The sequence below is a fragment of the Lactuca saligna genome, chromosome 3 (assembly GCF_052625555.1).
Source record: "Lactuca saligna cultivar CGN05327 chromosome 3, ASM5262555v1, whole genome shotgun sequence".
In the NCBI taxonomy this organism is placed as follows: domain Eukaryota; kingdom Viridiplantae; phylum Streptophyta; class Magnoliopsida; order Asterales; family Asteraceae; genus Lactuca; species Lactuca saligna.
In genome coordinates, this window is record NC_136419.1 from 84,254,098 (window position 1) to 84,261,899 (window position 7,802).

The window sequence follows — 7,802 nt, forward strand, 5'->3', positions numbered from 1 at the left end:
CATATATTATTGAAATAATATGAACACTATTCGTTATTTTGAATTAGCATGTTACTCATTGCAATCTATTTTGTAATTATATATGATATTTATTGAAATATTATATATTTATTATATTTTTTTTCTTATTCTACAAACTTTTCAAATTTATAGTTTTTATATGGTAATTATTATCTTAAATTAGGTATGATTTTATCTATTTTTTTAATTATATTTGACATGTTATATTGATCTTGTCACACCCCCGAACCTGAACGACGGAAACGGCCGGAGGTAGGTGACGTTATTGTGCAGTATCATTAACAATTGTATATAATTGAAACATAGCAAATCCAAACATGATAGATTAATGTAGCAATCGTATCGTACGTTGTTTTACATCATGTTTATGTTCTCAAGTTTATACAAAATAAACATCAGTAAGCAAATTCCAAAATATAGCAAAATAATTATGAATCCGTGATCCATAATCTGCTTATTGATTTCCTGAGAATACAAGTCGTTTGAAAAGCGTCAATATGAAATATGTTTGTGAGTTCATAAGCATTTTCGTATAAAACTTAGATGATAGTTTAGAAATCCAGAAAATCCAATATTTTCTTATCAAAATAGTTGTAAGTCTTGTTTCAAATCGAGTATAGTTGCATGTGTGCCTCAGTTCATTGTTTTTGAAATCGTAATAAATCATTTCCCCCAAAAAATCCTATATTTTATGATGTATAAAAATAGTAGCTTTTATAAAAACATAACACTTGTGTGGAAAAGGTCTCATTGAGGAGATCAAAACGAAGTTGATTGTAAACCGAATGTGAAATCCGTATAAATACGTTTCTGATATATTCTAGTGAGTCGTTATAACCATACTAATATGAAGGAGTACCTGTTATGACATTCTTCAGGCATCGGTTTTGTTTAAGACATTTGTCACCCTAGACTGGCTTGTCTAGCTGTAGCGAACAACGAAGGTGCGGGGTGTCAACCTCGTATAGATATATACACAAATTCCCCCTCTCCCTATAGGAGACTATAGTTATAAGTCTTACAGGACTTAAAGCGTACAATATTGTATTAATATATGTACAATGAACATTTGTCTGACTAGAATACTAACCGATCTTTGAACAAATCGTGAAAACTATTATTTACTAAATAAATAATAATAGTTGTAGTCGTAACTAGATATTTCCTTTCATTTGTTTCGTTTGTTGGAATCAATCCACTATGAATATTTACCAAAATGACCCAATATTATCGAAGCCGACAAACTGTCCTTTTCTTTTATAAAATATTAAGTTCGGCTTAATTTATTGGAAAATGCTAAGTTATGATTTGTATACAACTTTGACTTGCGTGAGTTTAGGATAGCATCTTTATGACACACAAATATTTCTGTCATAAAGGCTCTAATTGTACATTTTCTTGAAGAAATTATATATATCAAATAGTTATAAAATACCCCCTAATAGTTTGCAAAAAGTCTTTAATAGAGCTTAAAGTTCCAACTTTGAATATTCTAGCAATAGTGTCAACATATAAGGTCTATTTCAGCAACTTTTTATTCCTATATATGGAGACATGAAATAAAGGAGGGTATGTTGGACACATCTAAAAACCTTGAGAGACTCTTCTTGTACACAAAGTATTCTTTAGGTGGTGATTTTAAATAGTTTTCTGATTTTCATGAGATCTGTGAAAACTCATGCTCGTGAAAAACTATAATAAAATAATAATATTTCAACACACACACTAAACATACAAATACATGCAATTATCCAAGGATTTAGACAAGATTTGACTTGTATTCTCCCCCAAAAACAATAAAAACTTTGAAAAAGGTGGGGTATGAAGCTCACCTTGGTTAGCTTGCTAGGTGATTTGGAGATATGTGAAGGAGTTTTCAAGATCCAAAACTTGGAAGATCCTTTGAACTTTAGAATATTCCAGGAAAATATTTATGTGTAAATATAGTGAAATCTTAGGAATAATGTGGAGAATTATTATTCAAAGAGGATAAAATACTTACAAAAAGAAATCTAGAAATTTTCTTTGAAGGAGATGAGACTTAAAACTTGAATAAGTGGAGAGCACCCTAAGGAGTTTTTTGGAAGTGGAACTAAAAAGTGGAACTTGGGGAGGAAAGTTAATGTATCTAAATGGGGAGGATAAGGGGTGACTTGATATTTGCATGGAGGGCTGGTGGATAAACTTTATTTTTTATGGGTAATGTGTGTTTTACTAAGATTTGCATGGGAAAAGAGGGATTTACATCACATCATCAAGTCAAACCCCTTTATCTTCTTAAAATCTCTTTAAAAATCGTGGGTATTATTTTATATAAATATGTTTAAAATAATTAATTTTGGCATAAAGGAGGGGTTTAAGGGATCTCAGATATGAAAAATAAGAGTTTGGTGTGATTTCCGACATCAAAATGCCTTAAAATGATGAAAAAGTCCAAAAATGACAAAAATCCGGAGTGATTTTATCGGGAAGGTACATAGAGAGATTTGGGAGAGATTTCAGAAATCACACGAAACTCTTAGTTTTCATTTTAAGAGTTTGGGTTGTTTTCGACTGAGGAAGGTACGTAGAGAGATTTGGGAGAGATTTCACATACTTAGAGAGATTTGGGAGAGATTTCGTATACTTGGAGAGATTTGGAAGAGATTTCACATACTTAGGGTGATTTGGGAGAGATTTCACATACTTGGAGAGATTTGGGAACGATTTTGCATACTTGGAGAGATTTGGGAGAGAGAGATACAGTGGGAGAGATTGGGAGAGACTTTATCGGGAACCTTTATTAATGTTTTTCTTCGTAGTTCAAAGACCGTAGATGTAGTTACATCCCATTTTGAGTGCTATACACCCCCGAAGGGCACTTAATAGTGCTTTATAGAGCTCTTACATCTGTAAATCAGATCAGGGTTTTACATTTTGAACATTTGAAACTTTCGAGTGTTACTTTGCATTAGGATTTAGAGTTGTACATTAGTAAGCATAAAGAAATCCCTAGCATATAAACACTAGTTGAGTTGACCATATTAAGTTGTTGATCTTGACTTGACTTTGCCTTGACTAGAATGTTGCCAGTTGTCACAGATCTTATTTTCGATATCATACCATACATAAGACATATTTTAAGTATGAGAATGATATTACATTCCAAAATCTTTATGTCGTATCAGCATTACCAAAATTTATATTTCCCTATAAATATAGTGTCTATGATTTTTCATTCCAAATAAAATTTGTCTCTAACTAATTATCACATTTCATTGTAAATAATAGTATTCCATGGCAACTAACAATGCAGATCAGGTCGTGTTTGATAAATTTGTTGAAATCGATGCATCCAAAAAGTCTTGGAACATACGTGTTAAAGTCGTCTTGCTTCGGAAGTAGACCTATAAAAACAATCCTACTATGGTCGGGAGCCTAGACATGATTTTAATTGACCAATAGGTATTGTTTCTAAAAACTTTATTTTTAGATTGTCAAATTCTTATGTTATTCAAATTGCTGCAAATATGTGGCAAAAAAATATGGATTAAAATTGATTTCTGCTCTTCTATTTTATATGTATTCAAATAATTTTAATAATCAACTTTATTAATTTTTATACAGTAGCTGCAAATATGTGGCAGGTACTGTTCTTCTGTTTTACTTTTGGTGATTTTAGTTCCTGATCCTTTCACTCAATATTATTTTTATATAACTTCATTATTTTAATAATTAATTAAGTATGTCGATTTCTTTTTTATTATTAATTGTGTAAAATTTGTACAAACTTTATTATTCTGATTGTTAAAATTTTATGTTATTACTACAAATTTTGTGTATTTTGCATAAAAAGGGTATTCTAAATGCTTTTTATATGTGGCAGAAAAATATGGATTATAATATATTACAGTTCTTCTATTTTATTTTAGATTGTCAAATTCTTATGTTATTCAAATTACTACAAATATGTGGAGAAAAATATGGATTAAAATTGATTTCTGTTCTTCTGTTTTATTTGTATTCAAATAATTTTAATAGTCAATTTTTTTAATTTTTATATAGCAGCTGCAAATATGTTGCAGGTACTGTTCTTCTGTTCTTCTGTTTTACTTCTGGTGATTTTAGTTCCCGATCCATTCACTTAATATTATTTTTATATAGCTTTATTATTTTAATAATCAATTAAATATGTCGATTTCTTTTTTATTATTAATTGTGTAATGTTTCTATAAACTTTATTATTTAGATTATCAAAATTTTATGTTATTACTACAAATTTTATGTATTTTTGCATATAAAAGGTATTTTAATTGCTTTTTATATGTGGTAGAAAAATATAGGTGTTAACATATTTCAGTTCTTGGTTTTATATCTATGTTATTAAATTTTTTGATACTTTTTCTTTAAATTTTATTTCCATTTTATTAAATTTTAATAAGCAATATTATTTCTATGTATTTTATTCTTTTTATTTAAACTTACTTATCTTGCATTTTCACCTATATGTTATTAGATATGATACTTTTTTTTTAAAATTTTATTAAAGTTTAATAAAGAATATTATTTTTATGTATTTTTATTAATTTTTTTTGTTTACCTTTACTTATCTTTCATTGTAACCTACACAACAGTAGAATACAAGCAACAATAAAAAAATTCCTCTATTTGATGAAGTAGTTGTTAGGGAGATTAGTAACTTTGCTATGGCTAGTAATGAAGGCGATTACATGCTTATTCCTTATAAACATAAAATGAATTTCTATAAAACCCCAAAAGTTCATGTATCCACTAATTTTGTTGATATAGTAGATCCTTATCATTTTATCTCTTTCCTAGATTTGCTATCCAGGAACTTTAACACTCATAATGCATTTGGTATGTTGTTATTTTATTAGTTTAACTTAATTTTATACTTTAAGTTTTAATGTAATAGACATGTGTATTATTATTACTAATTTATTACATTTTGTCACATAGATTTTCTTAGTGAAGTTGTGTCAACTGATCTCATGCGAGTCATTGTTGAGAATGGAAGAGAAAAAAGGTTAATAAATCTGGTTGCTCATGATTTAAGGTATATATTCATATTATAATTACACATACCCACTTTTATATTTATCTTTCATTAATAACCACCATGCATTTTTAGTGGTATGAAAATTGCAGTTGCTTTGTGGGACAGTTTTGCACTGAAGCTGAATACTTCATTTCACAACATCATAATGAAAGTGCTCTGGTTATCATCCTGTTATGTTTGGCCTAACTCAAAATTTGGGGTGGTAAGGATTTTTTTCAACAGATTATCGTTTCAACTTCAAAGTAATTACTGATAATATTATTTTATTTTTTATTTCTAGGTTAGTCTCAAGTTGGCAATTCTTTTGTGTGGATCTAGATTGCATATAAATGATGATATGCCTCACATTTTAGAGTTCAAATCAAAGTTTATTTTATTACAAATTATGAATCCTGTAATGTTTTATGTTTTTATTGTTGGAATAGTGTCTAAGGCTGCAACTATATTTGGTAAGTACTTGATCCGATTGAGCATGATCCTTTTGGGTTGCCTTCACCATAGCAACTTGTCAGGATGATTTACAATGAGAGAAGAAATATTATAAGGAATAATAATATTTTTATTTGATTAAAATAAATCATAAATTAATTAGGAATTAATTTGGTGACTTAAAGAGATTAATTAAATAGAAGGGCATAAACTGTCAAGTGTATGATAGTTGTACTTTAGGCTGTAATCCCTTATTGATAAGGGGTGAACGCTTTTAAGGACTTAGGATAGGCCTAGAATTCGTCCAAGGCTTATCATGAAGGGGATTAGGATTGCTTAGGGCTTAAGTTAGCTAATTAGGGTTTAAAGGTGAAACCCTAGGAGCCTTACAAGTATAAATAGACCCATAGGGTTGATGAAATCGGTACTCTTACTCTTGGAAGAACCCTGGCCGATTTCTAGTTCCCTCCTATCACACCCCCGAACCAGACGGCGGAAATGTCCGGGGGCTGTCGTGACTCAATTGAATACCATCACAATGAATATACATGAAACATAACATCATACATCACCAAGCATTGGAATAATACAACTGGTAGCGTTTACATTTAGTACATTGTTCCCTAACATTACAAGCCCAAAAAGTAGATTTTTCGGTGCTAATTAAACAAGCAGCAAAACGTCACTGAGTACACTTATCCCTTCGTTTTATCTGTTACCTGAGAATACAAGTATTTTGAAAAACGTCAACATATGAATTGTTGGTGAGTTCATAAGTAATGTTTGTAATCCAATGTTTGTATTGTTTCGAAAACCACCAGAAAATCCGATATTTTCTGAAAATAGTATAGCGTAAAAAAAAAGTGTGAAGATCCGTGAGTATGCTTGTTTGAATTCTATAGATGTAAGCGTAAGAGTTGTGAAATTGGACATGTAGTTCATAAGTGTACTTGTTGAAAACCCTAGGAAAACCCGACGTTTTCCTATCACTTTGCTTTACTTAGTTTGTGTACTGTTATTTCGTTACGTTAGAGGTATTCGTTGAGCTCCGGAGGCATTGAGTATACAGTGGGTGGTGAATTGTTGTAACGTCCGTTAATGAAAATGTACAGTCGACAACCGTACCAGCGATCCCTTGGGCGTCGCTTGCACTTATTCACACAACTCAATCCTCCCGGACTTGTGTAGTCCCACGACCGGAGGGAAAAAGAGAAGGTGTGAAACCCTCGGTATTTTCCTGCGTCGTTCAAGACCATTGCAATTGCGAAGGGCCCGAAGCCTAACCCGCAATCGTGAGTTCCCGACTTTACTAGCAGCACTGAAGGACCCTTGGGGACCAGCAACATGTTTGCCATTGAAAGTCCTTTTACACGCGGTCGAGTCGTATTAGACCCAACTACATGTAAGCAAGTGTCCTTTGGGCCTAAAGATCATGTCATCGGGCTAGCTAGGCTCGACAAGCATGATTTGCAACTTTTGGGCCTAAGGAGTGTACGTCGACGTATTGAGTAATTCCACGAGAGTAAAGAGTTCCAAGAGTTCCATATGTGTATTGAGCGTTGTAATGTTAGTAGTTTTGGATTTGTTATTGATTCGAGACCGAATCAATTCGTTTGGTAAGGATTGTTGGTGATATTGTGTATTGTAATTTATCGAGAGTCGTAGTGTCAATCTTTGTTCACAACGAGTGTATTGAATTATCATTGAAAATTTTCTGTTTACAACCCCTCTTCATTTTGTAAATTTACTTTTTCACCCCTTTAGGTAAAATAATTTCCGGTTTAGTCCTTAAACCATTTTTCTTGACATTTTAACACCAAAAATTATTGAAATTAATATTTTTCAGCATACTTTTCATTGAAAACAGTTTAAGTCCCTGAAATTGCAGTTTTCTCAGTTGTAACCCCTCTTTTTCGAAATTTTTACATTTTTGGCCCAAATTGGAAAATTTTTGCAACTTTGGTCCTTTTTAAATTTGAAAAGCATTTTAAACCTTTGAAAAGTACTTGTGACACTAATGGTCCATTGTTTTATAGAAAAACACAGTTTTGGCCCTCCAAAACAGAAAATTTCGCATAATGGGCCCTATTGGGCCGATATTGTCATTTTTAGCCCATTAAGCTTGAAATTTATGCTTTTAATCCTCCAAATAGTATATTTTCAGAAAATACATTATGGAAACTGTTTTGACTCATCTCACCCATCAGATTTCGTAATATTTCATTTTTGGCACTTCAACTTTGTATTTTTAGCATTTAGTGTCAAAAAAATGTGTTTTTAGCCCAAGATAAGT